This window comes from Pelobates fuscus, chromosome 1, assembly GCF_036172605.1.
Source record: "Pelobates fuscus isolate aPelFus1 chromosome 1, aPelFus1.pri, whole genome shotgun sequence".
NCBI classification, from domain to species: Eukaryota; Metazoa; Chordata; class Amphibia; order Anura; family Pelobatidae; genus Pelobates; species Pelobates fuscus.
The window spans coordinates 122,328,852-122,344,452 of record NC_086317.1 but is presented as its reverse complement, the minus strand read 5'-3'; the positions used below and the strand labels follow the sequence as shown (position 1 = coordinate 122,344,452).

The window sequence follows — 15,601 nt, the reverse complement described above, 5'->3', positions numbered from 1 at the left end:
GTGCAACATGTTATAGTGTTACAAATTTCTACTAGATGCTGGTGGAGAATGGACACATTTCTGTTGATTTTATGAGTTCTGCTAATGACCAGCAGGAGGCCGTCAAGAGAACCTAAATTAAGAAAAACAAATAAATAAATTCTTAAATTATATTGGGGGGAAATCAAAAGTATTAAAAACATGCCAAATTGGGGGTATAGCTCAGTGGTAGAGCATTTGACTGCAGATCAAGAGGTCTCAGTCAAATTTACTCATTTCTGTCGATTTAGTGAGTTCTGCTAATGACCAGCAGGAGGCCGTCAAGAGAACCTAAATTAAGAAAAACAAATAAATACATTCTTAAATTATACGGGGGGGGGGGGAAATCAAAAGTAATCAAAACATGCCAATTTGGGGGTATAACTCAAATCCTGGTGCCCCCTTTAAAAATCTTGAATGGTAATATATTTTCAGAATCATGACTAACATCATGTCCTCAATTTGAAAATTGTATTTTAAGAAAAAAATTTTTTCATCAAAATATTTATTTCCTACTCGTATTATATAATCTACCATACTGTTGCTTGAAAAGTAACAAAGTTTTATTTCAGTGCAACAGGTTATAGTGTTATAAATTTCTACTAGATGCTGGTGGAGAATGGACACATTTTCCTGTCATTTGAAGAAATCTTCCTCTCGATTCTAAATCAAAAAGCAGAATTTACTCATTTCTGTCGATTTTGTGAGTTCTGCTAATGACCAGCAGGAGGCCGTCAAGAGAACCTAAATTAAGAAAAACAAATAAATAAATTCATAAATTATATTGGGGGGAAATCAAAAGTATTAACAACATGCCAAATTGGGGGTATAGCTCAGTGGTAGAGCATTTGACTGCAGATCAAGAGGTCTCAGGTTCAAAGTGCCCCCTTTAAAAATCTTGAATGGTAATATATTTTCAGAATCATGACTAACATCATGACCTCAATTTGAAAATTGTATTTTAAGAAAAAACATTTTTTCATCAAAATATTATTTCCTACTCGCATGATGAAATCTACCATACTGTTCCTTGAAAAGTAACAGATTTTTATTTCAGTGCAACATGTTGTAGTGTTACAAATTTCTACTAGATGCTGGTGGAGAATGGACACATTTTCCTCTCATTTGAAGAAATCTTCCTCTCGATTCTAAATCAAAGAGCAGAATTTACTAATTTCTGTCGATTGACCAGCAGGAGGCCGTCAAGAGAACCTAAATTAAGAAAAACAAATAAATACATTCTTAAATTATATTGGGGGGAAATCAAAAGTAATCAAAACATGCCAAATTGGGGGTATAGCTCAGTGGTAGAGCATTTGACTGCAGATCAAGAGGTCTCAGGTTCAAATCCTGGTGCCCCCTTTAAAAATCTTGAATGGTAATATATTTTCAGAATCATGACTAACATCATGTCCTCAATTTGAAAATTGTATTTAAAGAAAAAACATTTTTTCATCAAAATATTTATTTCCTACTCGTATGATGAAATCTACCATACTGTTCCTTGAAAAGTAACAGATTTTTATTTCAGTGCAACATGTTATAGTGTTACAAATTTCTACTAGATGCTGGTGGAGAATGGACACATTTTCCTCTCATTTGAAGAAATCTTCCTCTCGATTCTAAATCAAAGAGCAGAATTTACTCATTTCTGTTGATTTTATGAGTTCTGCTAATGACCAGCAGGAGGCCGTCAAGAGAACCTAAATTAAGAAAATCAAAAGTATTAAAAACATGCCAAATTGGGGGTATAGCTCAGTGGTAGAGCATTTGACTGCAGATCAAGAGGTCTCAGGTTCAAATCCTGGTGCCCCCTTTAAAAATCTTGAATGGTAATATATTTTCAGAATCATGACTAACATCATGTCCTCAATTTGAAAATTGTATTTAAAGAAAAAACATTTTTTCATCAAAATATTTATTTCCTACTCGTATGATGAAATCTACCATACTGTTCCTTGAAAAGTAACAGATTTTTATTTCAGTGCAACATGTTATAGTGTTACAAATTTCTACTAGATGCTGGTGGAGAATGGACACATTTTCCTCTCATTTGAAGAAATCTTCCTCTCGATTCTAAATCAAAGAGCAGAATTTACTCATTTCTGTCGATTTAGTGAGTTCTGCTAATGACCAGCAGGAGGCCGTCAAGAGAACCTAAATTAAGAAAAACAAATAAATACATTCTTAAATTATACGGGGGGGGGGAAATCAAAAGTAATAAAAACATGCCAATTTGGGGGTATAACTCAAATCCTGGTGCCCCCTTTAAAAATCTTGAATGGTAATATATTTTCAGAATCATGACTAACATCATGTCCTCAATTTGAAAATTGTATTTTAAGAAAAAAAAAATTTTCATCAAAATATTTATTTCCTACTCGTATTATATAATCTAACATACTGTTGCTTGAAAAGTAACAAAGTTTTATTTCAGTGCAACAGGTTATAGTGTTATAAATTTCTACTAGATGCTGGTGGAGAATGGACACATTTTCCTGTCATTTGAAGAAATCTTCCTCTCGATTCTAAATCAAAAAGCAGAATTTACTCATTTCTGTCGATTTTGTGAGTTCTGCTAATGACCAGCAGGAGGCCGTCAAGAGAACCTAAATTAAGAAAAACAAATAAATACATTCTAAAATTATATTGGGGGGAAATCAAAAGTAATAAAAACATGCTAAATTGGGGGTATGGCTCAGTGGTAGAGCATTTGACTGCAGATCAAGAGGTCTCAGGTTCAAATCCTGGTGCCCCCTTTAAAATCTTGAATGGTAATATATTTTCAGAATCATGACTAACATCATGTCCTCAATTTGAAAATTGTATTTTAAGAAAAACATTTTTTCATCAAAATATTTATTTCCTACTCGTATTATGAAATCTACCATACTGTTCCTTGAAAAGTAACAGATTTTTATTTCAGTGCAACAGGTTATAGTGTTATAAATTTCTACTAGATGCTGGTGGAGAATGGACACATTTTCCTCTTATTTGAAGAAATCTTCCTCTCGATTCTAAATCAAAGAGCAGAATTTACTAATTTCTGTTGATTTTATGAGTTCTGCTAATGACCAGCAGGAGGCCGTCAAGAGAACCTAAATTAAGAAAAACAAATAAATAAATTCATAAATTATATTGGGGGGAAATCAAAAGTATTAACAACATGCCAAATTGGGGGTATAGCTCAGTGGTAGAGCATTTGACTGCAGATCAAGAGGTCTCAGGTTCAAAGTGCCCCCTTTAAAAATCTTGAATGGTAATATATTTTCAGAATCATGACTAACATCATGACCTCAATTTGAAAATTGTATTTTAAGAAAAAACATTTTTTCATCAAAATATTATTTCCTACTCGTATTATGAAATCTACCATACTGTTCCTTGAAAAGTAACAGATTTTTATTTCAGTGCAACATGTTGTAGTGTTACAAATTTCTACTAGATGCTGGTGGAGAATGGACACATTTTCCTCTCATTTGAAGAAATCTTCCTCTCGATTCTAAATCAAAGAGCAGAATTTACTAATTTCTGTCGATTGACCAGCAGGAGGCCGTCAAGAGAACCTAAATTAAGAAAAACAAATAAATACATTCTTAAATTATATTGGGGGGAAATCAAAAGTAATCAAAACATGCCAAATTGGGGGTATAGCTCAGTGGTAGAGCATTTGACTGCAGATCAAGAGGTCTCAGGTTCAAATCCTGGTGCCCCCTTTAAAAATCTTGAATGGTAATATATTTTCAGAATCATGACTAACATCTTGTCCTCAATTTGAAAATTGTATTTAAAGAAAAAACATTTTTTCATCAAAATATTTATTTCCTACTCGTATGATGAAATCTACCATACTGTTCCTTGAAAAGTAACAGATTTTTATTTCAGTGCAACATGTTATAGTGTTACAAATTTCTACTAGATGCTGGTGGAGAATGGACACATTTTCCTCTCATTTGAAGAAATCTTCCTCTCGATTCTAAATCAAAGAGCAGAATTTACTCATTTCTGTCGATTTAGTGAGTTCTGCTAATGACCAGCAGGAGGCCGTCAAGAGAACCTAAATCTTGAATGGTAATATATTTTCAGAATCATGACTAACATCATGACCTCAATTTGAAAATTGTATTTTAAGAAAAAACATTTTTTCATCAAAATATTATTTCCTACTCGCATGATGAAATCTACCATACTGTTCCTTGAAAAGTAACAGATTTTTATTTCAGTGCAACATGTTGTAGTGTTACAAATTTCTACTAGATGCTGGTGGAGAATGGACACATTTTCCTCTCATTTGAAGAAATCTTCCTCTCGATTCTAAATCAAAGAGCAGAATTTACTAATTTCTGTCGATTGACCAGCAGGAGGCCGTCAAGAGAACCTAAATTAAGAAAAACAAATAAATACATTCTAAAATTATATTGGGGGGAAATCAAAAGTAATAAAAACATGCCAAATTGGGGGTATAGCTCAGTGGTAGAGCATTTGACTGCAGATCAAGAGGTCTCAGGTTCAAATCCTGGTGCCCCCTTTAAAAATCTTGAATAGTAATATATATTCAGAATCATGACTAACATCATGTCCTCAATTTGAAAATTGTATTTTAAGAAAAACATTTTTTCATCAAAATATTTATTTCCTACTCGTATGATGAAATCTACCATACTGTTCCTTGAAAAGTAACAGATTTTTATTTCAGTGCAACATGTTATAGTGTTACAAATTTCTACTAGATGCTGGTGGAGAATGGACACATTTTCCTCTCATTTGAAGAAATCTTCCTCTCGATTCTAAATCAAAGAGCAGAATTTACTCATTTCTGTTGATTTTATGAGTTCTGCTAATGACCAGCAGGAGGCCGTCAAGAGAACCTAAATTAAGAAAAACAAATAAATAAATTCATAAATTATATTGGGGGGAAATCAAAAGTATTAACAACATGCCAAATTGGGGGTATAGCTCAGTGGTAGAGCATTTGACTGCAGATCAAGAGGTCTCAGGTTCAAAGTGCCCCCTTTAAAAATCTTGAATGGTAATATATTTTCAGAATCATGACTAACATCATGACCTCAATTTGAAAATTGTATTTTAAGAAAAAACATTTTTTCATCAAAATATTATTTCCTACTCGCATGATGAAATCTACCATACTGTTCCTTGAAAAGTAACAGATTTTTATTTCAGTGCAACATGTTGTAGTGTTACAAATTTCTACTAGATGCTGGTGGAGAATGGACACATTTTCCTCTCATTTGAAGAAATCTTCCTCTCGATTCTAAATCAAAGAGCAGAATTTACTAATTTCTGTCGATTGACCAGCAGGAGGCCGTCAAGAGAACCTAAATTAAGAAAAACAAATAAATACATTCTTAAATTATATTGGGGGGAAATCAAAAGTAATCAAAACATGCCAAATTGGGGGTATAGCACAGTGGTAGAGCATTTGACTGCAGATCAAGAGGTCTCAGGTTCAAATCCTGGTGCCCCCTTTAAAAATCTTGAATGGTAATATATTTTCAGAATCATGACTAACATCATGTCCTCAATTTGAAAATTGTATTTAAAGAAAAAACATTTTTTCATCAAAATATTTATTTCCTACTCGTATGATGAAATCTACCATACTGTTCCTTGAAAAGTAACAGATTTTTATTTCAGTGCAACATGTTATAGTGTTACAAATTTCTACTAGATGCTGGTGGAGAATGGACACATTTTCCTCTCATTTGAAGAAATCTTCCTCTCGATTCTAAATCAAAGAGCAGAATTTACTCATTTCTGTTGATTTTATGAGTTCTGCTAATGACCAGCAGGAGGCCGTCAAGAGAACCTAAATTAAGAAAATCAAAAGTATTAAAAACATGCCAAATTGGGGGTATAGCTCAGTGGTAGAGCATTTGACTGCAGATCAAGAGGTCTCAGGTTCAAATCCTGGTGCCCCCTTTAAAAATCTTGAATGGTAATATATTTTCAGAATCATGACTAACATCATGTCCTCAATTTGAAAATTGTATTTAAAGAAAAAACATTTTTTCATCAAAATATTTATTTCCTACTCGTATGATGAAATCTACCATACTGTTCCTTGAAAAGTAACAGATTTTTATTTCAGTGCAACATGTTATAGTGTTACAAATTTCTACTAGATGCTGGTGGAGAATGGACACATTTTCCTCTCATTTGAAGAAATCTTCCTCTCGATTCTAAATCAAAGAGCAGAATTTACTCATTTCTGTCGATTTAGTGAGTTCTGCTAATGACCAGCAGGAGGCCGTCAAGAGAACCTAAATTAAGAAAAACAAATAAATACATTCTTAAATTATACGGGGGGGGGAGGGGGAAATCAAAAGTAATCAAAACATGCCAATTTGGGGGTATAACTCAAATCCTGGTGCCCCCTTTAAAAATCTTGAATGGTAATATATTTTCAGAATCATGACTAACATCATGTCCTCAATTTGAAAATTGTATTTTAAGAAAAAAAAAATTTTCATCAAAATATTTATTTCCTACTCGTATTATATAATCTACCATACTGTTGCTTGAAAAGTAACAAAGTTTTATTTCAGTGCAACAGGTTATAGTGTTATAAATTTCTACTAGATGCTGGTGGAGAATGGACACATTTTCCTGTCATTTGAAGAAATCTTCCTCTCGATTCTAAATCAAAAAGCAGAATTTACTCATTTCTGTCGATTTTGTGAGTTCTGCTAATGACCAGCAGGAGGCCGTCAAGAGAACCTAAATTAAGAAAAACAAATAAATACATTCTAAAATTATATTGGGGGGAAATCAAAAGTAATAAAAACATGCCAAATTGGGGGTATGGCTCAGTGGTAGAGCATTTGACTGCAGATCAAGAGGTCTCAGGTTCAAATCCTGGTGCCCCCTTTAAAATCTTGAATGGTAATATATTTTCAGAATCATGACTAACATCATGTCCTCAATTTGAAAATTGTATTTTAAGAAAAACTTTTTTTCATCAAAATATTTATTTCCTACTCGTATTATGAAATCTACCATACTGTTCCTTGAAAAGTAACAGATTTTTATTTCAGTGCAACAGGTTATAGTGTTATAAATTTCTACTAGATGCTGGTGGAGAATGGACACATTTTCCTCTCATTTGAAGAAATCTTCCTCTCGATTCTAAATCAAAGAGCAGAATTTACTAATTTCTGTTGATTTTATGAGTTCTGCTAATGACCAGCAGGAGGCCGTCAAGAGAACCTAAATTAAGAAAAACAAATAAATAAATTCATAAATTATATTGGGGGGAAATCAAAAGTATTAACAACATGCCAAATTGGGGGTATAGCTCAGTGGTAGAGCATTTGACTGCAGATCAAGAGGTCTCAGGTTCAAAGTGCCCCCTTTAAAAATCTTGAATGGTAATATATTTTCAGAATCATGACTAACATCTTGTCCTCAATTTGAAAATTGTATTTAAAGAAAAAACATTTTTTCATCAAAATATTTATTTCCTACTCGTATGATGAAATCTACCATACTGTTCCTTGAAAAGTAACAGATTTTTATTTCAGTGCAACATGTTATAGTGTTACAAATTTCTACTAGATGCTGGTGGAGAATGGACACATTTTCCTCTCATTTGAAGAAATCTTCCTCTCGATTCTAAATCAAAGAGCAGAATTTACTCATTTCTGTCGATTTAGTGAGTTCTGCTAATGACCAGCAGGAGGCCGTCAAGAGAACCTAAATTAAGAAAAACAAATAAATACATTCTTAAATTATATGGGGGGGAAATCAAAAGTAATCAAAACATGCAAATTTGGGGGTATAACTCAAATCCTGGTGCCCCCTTTAAAAATCTTGAATGGTAATATATTTTCAGAATCATGACTAACATCATGTCCTCAATTTGAAAATTGTATTTAAAGAAAAAACATTTTTTCATCAAAATATTTATTTCCTACTCGTATGATGAAATCTACCATACTGTTCCTTGAAAAGTAACAGATTTTTATTTCAGTGCAACATGTTATAGTGTTACAAATTTCTACTAGATGCTGGTGGAGAATGGACACATTTTCCTCTCATTTGAAGAAATCTTCCTCTCGATTCTAAATCAAAGAGCAGAATTTACTCATTTCTGTCGATTTAGTGAGTTCTGCTAATGACCAGCAGGAGGCCGTCAAGAGAACCTAAATTAAGAAAAACAAATAAATACATTCTTAAATTATATGGGGGGGGGAATCAAAAGTAATCAAAACATGCCAATTTGGGGGTATAACTCAAATCCTTGTGCCCCCTTTAAAAATCTTGAATGGTAATATATTTTCAGAATCATGACTAACATCATGACCTCAATTTGAAAATTGTATTTTAAGAAAAAACATTTTTTCATCAAAATATTATTTCCTACTCGCATGATGAAATCTACCATACTGTTCCTTGAAAAGTAACAGATTTTTATTTCAGTGCAACATGTTGTAGTGTTACAAATTTCTACTAGATGCTGGTGGAGAATGGACACATTTTCCTCTCATTTGAAGAAATCTTCCTCTCGATTCTAAATCAAAGAGCAGAATTTACTAATTTCTGTCGATTGACCAGCAGGTGGCCGTCAAGAGAACCTAAATTAAGAAAAACAAATAAATACATTCTTAAATTATATGGGGGGGGAAATCAAAAGTAATCAAAACATGCAAATTTGGGGGTATAACTCAAATCCTGGTGCCCCCTTTAAAAATCTTGAATGGTAATATATTTTCAGAATCATGACTAACATCATGTCCTCAATTTGAAAATTGTATTTAAAGAAAAAACATTTTTTCATCAAAATATTTATTTCCTACTCGTATGATGAAATCTACCATACTGTTCCTTGAAAAGTAACAGATTTTTATTTCAGTGCAACATGTTATAGTGTTACAAATTTCTACTAGATGCTGGTGGAGAATGGACACATTTTCCTCTCATTTGAAGAAATCTTCCTCTCGATTCTAAATCAAAGAGCAGAATTTACTCATTTCTGTCGATTTAGTGAGTTCTGCTAATGACCAGCAGGAGGCCGTCAAGAGAACCTAAATTAAGAAAAACAAATAAATACATTCTTAAATTATATGGGGGGGAAATCAAAAGTAATCAAAACATGCCAATTTGGGGGTATAACTCAAATCCTGGTGCCCCCTTTAAAAATCTTGAATGGTAATATATTTTCAGAATCATGACTAACATCATGTCATCAATTTGAAAATTGTATTTAAAGAAAAAACATTTTTTCATCAAAATATTTATTTCCTACTCGTATGATGAAATCTACCATACTGTTCCTTGAAAAGGAACAGATTTTTATTTCAGTGCAACATGTTGTAGTGTTACAAATTTCTACTAGATGCTGGTGGAGAATGGACACATTTTCCTCTCATTTGAAGAAATCTTCCTCTCGATTCTAAATCAAAGAGCAGAATTTACTAATTTCTGTCGATTGACCAGCAGGAGGCCGTCAAGAGAACCTAAATTAAGAAAAACAAATAAATACATTCTTAAATTATATTGGGGGGAAATCAAAAGTAATCAAAACATGCCAATTTGGGGGTATAGCTCAGTGGTAGAGCATTTGACTGCAGATCAAGAGGTCTCAGGTTCACAATCCTGGTGCCCCCTTTAAAAATCTTGAATGGTAATATATTTTCAGAATCATGACTAACATCATGTCCTCAATTTGAAAATTGTATTTTAAGAAAAAACATTTTTTCATTAAAATATTTATTTCCTACTCGTATTATGAAATCTACCATACTGTTCCTTGAAAAGTAACAGATTTTTATTTCAGTGCAACAGGTTATAGTGTTATAAATTTCTACTAGATGCTGGTGGAGAATGGACACATTTTCCTCTCATTTGAAGAAATCTTCCTCTCGATTCTAAATCAAAGAGCAGAATTTACTCATTTCTGTTGATTTTATGTGTTCTGCTAATGACCAGCAGGAGGCCATCAAGAGAACCTAAATTAAGAAAAACAAATAAATAAATTCTTAAATTATATTGGGGGGAAATCAAAAGTATTAAAAACATGCCAAATTGGGGGTATAGCTCAGTGGTAGAGCATTTGACTGCAGATCAAGAGGTCTCAGGTTCAAATACTGGTGCCCCCTTTAAAAATCTTGAATGGTAATATATTTTCAGAATCATGACTAACATCATGTCCTCAATTTGAAAATTGTATTTAAAGAAAAAACATTTTTTCATCAAAATATTTATTTCCTACTCGTATGATGAAATCTACCATACTGTTCCTTGAAAAGTAACAGATTTTTATTTCAGTGCAACATGTTATAGTGTTACAAATTTCTACTAGATGCTGGTGGAGAATGGACACATTTTCCTCTCATTTGAAGAAATCTTCCTCTCGATTCTAAATCAAAGAGCAGAATTTACTCATTTCTGTCGATTTAGTGAGTTCTGCTAATGACCAGCAGGAGGCCGTCAAGAGAACCTAAATTAAGAAAAACAAATAAATACATTCTTAAATTATACGGGGGGGAAATCAAAAGTAATCAAAACATGCCAATTTGGGGGTATAACTCAAATCCTGGTGCCCCCTTTAAAAATCTTGAATGGTAATATATTTTCAGAATCATGACTAACATCATGTCCTCAATTTGAAAATTGTATTTTAAGAAAAAACATTTTTTCATCAAAATATTTATTTCCTACTCGCATGATGAAATCTACCATACTGTTCCTTGAAAAGTAACAGATTTTTATTTCAGTGCAACATGTTGTATTGTTACAAATTTCTACTAGATGCTGGTGGAGAATGGACACATTTTCCTCTCATTTGAAGAAATCTTCCTCTCGATTCTAAATCAAAGAGCAGAATTTACTAATTTCTGTCAATTGACCAGCAGGAGGCCGTCAAGAGAACCTAAATTAAGAAAAACAAATAAATACATTCTTAAATTATATTGGGGGGAAATCAAAAGTAATCAAAACATGCCAAATTGGGGGTATAGCTCAGTGGTAGAGCATTTGACTGCAGATCAAGAGGTCTCAGGTTCAAATCCTGGTGCCCCCTTTAAAAATCTTGAATGGTAATATATTTTCAGAATCATGACTAACATCATGTCCTCAATTTGAAAATTGTATTTTAAGAAAAACATTTTTTCATCAAAATATTTATTTCCTACTCGTATTATGAAATCTACCATACTGTTCCTTGAAAAGTAACAGATTTTTATTTCAGTGCAACAGGTTATAGTGTTATAAATTTCTACTAGATGCTGGTGGAGAATGGACACATTTTCCTCTCATTTGAAGAAATCTTCCTCTCGATTCTAAATCAAAAAACAGAATTTACTCATTTCTGTTGATTTTATGAGTTCTGCTAATGACCAGCAGGAGGCCGTCAAGAGAACCTAAATTAAGAAAAACAAATAAATAAATTCATAAATTATATTGGGGGAAATCAAAAGTATTAACAACATGCCAAATTGGGGGTATAGCTCAGTGGTAGAGCATTTGACTGCAGATCAAGAGGTCTCAGGTTCACAATCCTGGTGCCCCCTTTAAAAAGATGCTTTAAAAATCTTGAATGGTAATATATTTTCAGAATCATGACTAACATCATGACCTCAATTTGAAAATTGTATTTTAAGAAAAAACATTTTTTCATCAAAATATTATTTCCTACTCGCATGATGAAATCTACCATACTGTTCCTTGAAAAGTAACAGATTTTTATTTCAGTGCAACATGTTGTAGTGTTACAAATTTCTACTAGATGCTGGTGGAGAATGGACACATTTTCCTCTCATTTGAAGAAATCTTCCTCTCGATTCTAAATCAAAGAGCAGAATTTACTAATTTCTGTCAATTGACCAGCAGGAGGCCGTCAAGAGAACCTAAATTAAGAAAAACAAATAAATACATTCTTAAATTATATTGGGGGGAAATCAAAAGTAATCAAAACATGCCAAATTGGGGGTATAGCTCAGTGGTAGAGCATTTGACTGCAGATCAAGAGGTCTCATGTTCAAATCCTGGTGCCCCCTTTAAAAATCTTGAATGGTAATATATTTTCAGAATCATGACTAACATCTTGTCCTCAATTTGAAAATTGTATTTAAAGAAAAAACATTTTTTCATCAAAATATTTATTTCCTACTCGTATGATGAAATCTACCATACTGTTCCTTGAAAAGTAACAGATTTTTATTTCAGTGCAACATGTTATAGTGTTACAAATTTCTACTAGATGCTGGTGGAGAATGGACACATTTTCCTCTCATTTGAAGAAATCTTCCTCTCGATTCTAAATCAAAGAGCAGAATTTACTCATTTCTGTCGATTTAGTGAGTTCTGCTAATGACCAGCAGGAGGCCGTCAAGAGAACCTAAATTAAGAAAAACAAATAAATACATTCTTAAATTATATGGGGGGGGAATCAAAAGTAATCAAAACATGCAAATTTGGGGGTATAACTCAAATCCTGGTGCCCCCTTTAAAAATCTTGAATGGTAATATATTTTCAGAATCATGACTAACATCATGTCCTCAATTTGAAAATTGTATTTTAAGAAAAAACTTTTTTTCATCAAAATATTTATTTCCTACTCGCATGATGAAATCTACCATACTGTTCCTTGAAAAGTAACAGATTTTTATTTCAGTGCAACATGTTGTATTGTTACAAATTTCTACTAGATGCTGGTGGAGAATGGACACATTTTCCTCTCATTTGAAGAAATCTTCCTCTCGATTCTAAATCAAAGAGCAGAATTTACTAATTTCTGTCAATTGACCAGCAGGAGGCCGTCAAGAGAACCTAAATTAAGAAAAACAAATAAATACATTCTTAAATTATATTGGGGGGAAATCAAAAGTAATCAAAACATGCCAAATTGGGGGTATAGCTCAGTGGTAGAGCATTTGACTGCAGATCAAGAGGTCTCAGGTTCAAATCCTGGTGCCCCCTTTAAAAATCTTGAATGGTAATATATTTTCAGAATCATGACTAACATCATGTCCTCAATTTGAAAATTGTATTTTAAGAAAAACATTTTTTCATCAAAATATTTATTTCCTACTCGTATTATGAAATCTACCATACTGTTCCTTGAAAAGTAACAGATTTTTATTTCAGTGCAACAGGTTATAGTGTTATAAATTTCTACTAGATGCTGGTGGAGAATGGACACATTTTCCTCTCATTTGAAGAAATCTTCCTCTCGATTCTAAATCAAAGAGCAGAATTTACTCATTTCTGTTGATTTTATGAGTTCTGCTAATGACCAGCAGGAGGCCGTCAAGAGAACCTAAATTAAGAAAAACAAATAAATAAATTCATAAATTATATTGGGGGGAAATCAAAAGTATTAACAACATGCCAAATTGGGGGTATAGCTCAGTGGTAGAGCATTTGACTGCAGATCAAGAGGTCTCAGGTTCAAATACTGGTGCCCCCTTTAAAAATCTTGAATGGGAATATATTTTCAGAATCATGACTAACATCATGACCTCAATTTGAAAATTGTATTTTAAGAAAAAACATTTTTTCATCAAAATATTATTTCCTACTCGCATGATGAAATCTACCATACTGTTCCTTGAAAAGTAACAGATTTTTATTTCAGTGCAACATGTTGTAGTGTTACAAATTTCTACTAGATGCTGGTGGAGAATGGACACATTTTCCTCTCATTTGAAGAAATCTTCCTCTCGATTCTAAATCAAAGAGCAGAATTTACTAATTTCTGTCGATTGACCAGCAGGAGGCCGTCAAGAGAACCTAAATTAAGAAAAACAAATAAATACATTCTTAAATTATATTGGAGGGAAATCAAAAGTAACCAAAACATGCCAAATTGGGGGTATAGCTCAGTGGTAGAGCATTTGACTGCAGATCAAGAGGTCTCATGTTCAAATCCTGGTGCCCCCTTTAAAAATCTTGAATGGTAATATATTTTCAGAATCATGACTAACATCTTGTCCTCAATTTGAAAATTGTATTTAAAGAAAAAACATTTTTTCATCAAAATATTTATTTCCTACTCGTATGATGAAATCTACCATACTGTTCCTTGAAAAGTAACAGATTTTTATTTCAGTGCAACATGTTATAGTGTTACAAATTTCTACTAGATGCTGGTGGAGAATGGACACATTTTCCTCTCATTTGAAGAAATCTTCCTCTCGATTCTAAATCAAAGAGCAGAATTTACTCATTTCTGTCGATTTAGTGAGTTCTGCTAATGACCAGCAGGAGGCCGTCAAGAGAACCTAAATTAAGAAAAACAAATAAATACATTCTTAAATTATATGGGGGGGGAAATCAAAAGTAATCAAAACATGCAAATTTGGGGGTATAACTCAAATCCTGGTGCCCCCTTTAAAAATCTTGAATGGTAATATATTTTCAGAATCATGACTAACATCATGTCCTCAATTTGAAAATTGTATTTAAAGAAAAAACATTTTTTCATCAAAATATTTATTTCCTACTCGTATGATGAAATCTACCATACTGTTCCTTGAAAAGTAACAGATTTTTATTTCAGTGCAACATGTTATAGTGTTACAAATTTCTACTAGATGCTGGTGGAGAATGGACACATTTTCCTCTCATTTGAAGAAATCTTCCTCTCGATTCTAAATCAAAGAGCAGAATTTACTCATTTCTGTCGATTTAGTGAGTTCTGCTAATGACCAGCAGGAGGCCGTCAAGAGAACCTAAATTAAGAAAAACAAATAAATACATTCTTAAATTATATGGGGGGGAAATCAAAAGTAATCAAAACATGCCAATTTGGGGGTATAACTCAAATCCTGGTGCCCCCTTTAAAAATCTTGAATGGTAATATATTTTCAGAATCATGACTAACATCATGTCATCAATTTGAAAATTGTATTTAAAGAAAAAAATTTTTTTCATCAAAATATTTATTTCCTACTCGTATGATGAAATCTACCATACTGTTCCTTGAAAAGTAACAGATTTTTATTTCAGTGCAACATGTTGTAGTGTTACAAATTTGTACTAGATGCTGGTGGAGAATGGACACATTTTCCTCTCATTTGAAGAAATCTTCCTCTCGATTCTAAATCAAAGAGCAGAATTTACTAATTTCTGTCGATTGACCAGCAGGAGGCCGTCAAGAGAACCTAAATTAAGAAAAACAAATAAATACATTCTTAAATTATATTGGGGGGAAATCAAAAGTAATCAAAACATGCCAATTTGGGGGTATAGCTCAGTGGTAGAGCATTTGACTGCAGATCAAGAGGTCTCAGGTTCACAATCCTGGTGCCCCCTTTAAAAATCTTGAATGGTAATATATTTTCAGAATCATGACTAACATCATGTCCTCAATTTGAAAATTGTATTTTAAGAAAAAACATTTTTTCATTAAAATATTTATTTCCTACTCGTATTATGAAATCTACCATACTGTTCCTTGAAAAGTAACAGATTTTTATTTCAGTGCAACAGGTTATAGTGTTATAAATTTCTACTAGATGCTGGTGGAGAATGGACACATTTTCCTCTCATTTGAAGAAATCTTCCTCTCGATTCTAAATCAAAGAGCAGAATTTACTCATTTCTGTTGATTTTATGTGT

General features: G+C 32.7%; 9 non-coding genes across 9 annotated transcripts; all 9 read left to right on the top strand.

Moving 5' to 3' along the window:
- The first annotated feature begins 1,308 nt into the window (after positions 1-1,308).
- Positions 1,309-1,380, top strand: TRNAC-GCA (transfer RNA cysteine (anticodon GCA)). The gene has a single exon. It is a non-coding gene; the product is annotated as a tRNA-Cys (tRNA).
- Positions 1,381-1,762: 382 nt separating this feature from the next.
- Positions 1,763-1,834, top strand: TRNAC-GCA (transfer RNA cysteine (anticodon GCA)). Its single transcript has one exon. It is a non-coding gene; the product is annotated as a tRNA-Cys (tRNA).
- Positions 1,835-2,705: 871 nt separating this feature from the next.
- Positions 2,706-2,777, top strand: TRNAC-GCA (transfer RNA cysteine (anticodon GCA)). Its single transcript has one exon. It is a non-coding gene; the product is annotated as a tRNA-Cys (tRNA).
- Positions 2,778-3,662: 885 nt separating this feature from the next.
- On the top strand, positions 3,663-3,734 carry TRNAC-GCA (transfer RNA cysteine (anticodon GCA)). Its single transcript has one exon. It is a non-coding gene; the product is annotated as a tRNA-Cys (tRNA).
- A 740-nt stretch (positions 3,735-4,474) lies between these two features.
- On the top strand, positions 4,475-4,546 carry TRNAC-GCA (transfer RNA cysteine (anticodon GCA)). The gene has a single exon. It is a non-coding gene; the product is annotated as a tRNA-Cys (tRNA).
- Positions 4,547-5,886: 1,340 nt separating this feature from the next.
- Positions 5,887-5,958, top strand: TRNAC-GCA (transfer RNA cysteine (anticodon GCA)). Its single transcript has one exon. It is a non-coding gene; the product is annotated as a tRNA-Cys (tRNA).
- An 876-nt stretch (positions 5,959-6,834) lies between these two features.
- On the top strand, positions 6,835-6,906 carry TRNAC-GCA (transfer RNA cysteine (anticodon GCA)). Its single transcript has one exon. It is a non-coding gene; the product is annotated as a tRNA-Cys (tRNA).
- Positions 6,907-10,987: 4,081 nt separating this feature from the next.
- On the top strand, positions 10,988-11,059 carry TRNAC-GCA (transfer RNA cysteine (anticodon GCA)). Its single transcript has one exon. It is a non-coding gene; the product is annotated as a tRNA-Cys (tRNA).
- A 1,827-nt stretch (positions 11,060-12,886) lies between these two features.
- Positions 12,887-12,958, top strand: TRNAC-GCA (transfer RNA cysteine (anticodon GCA)). Its single transcript has one exon. It is a non-coding gene; the product is annotated as a tRNA-Cys (tRNA).
- Positions 12,959-15,601: the final 2,643 nt, after the last annotated feature.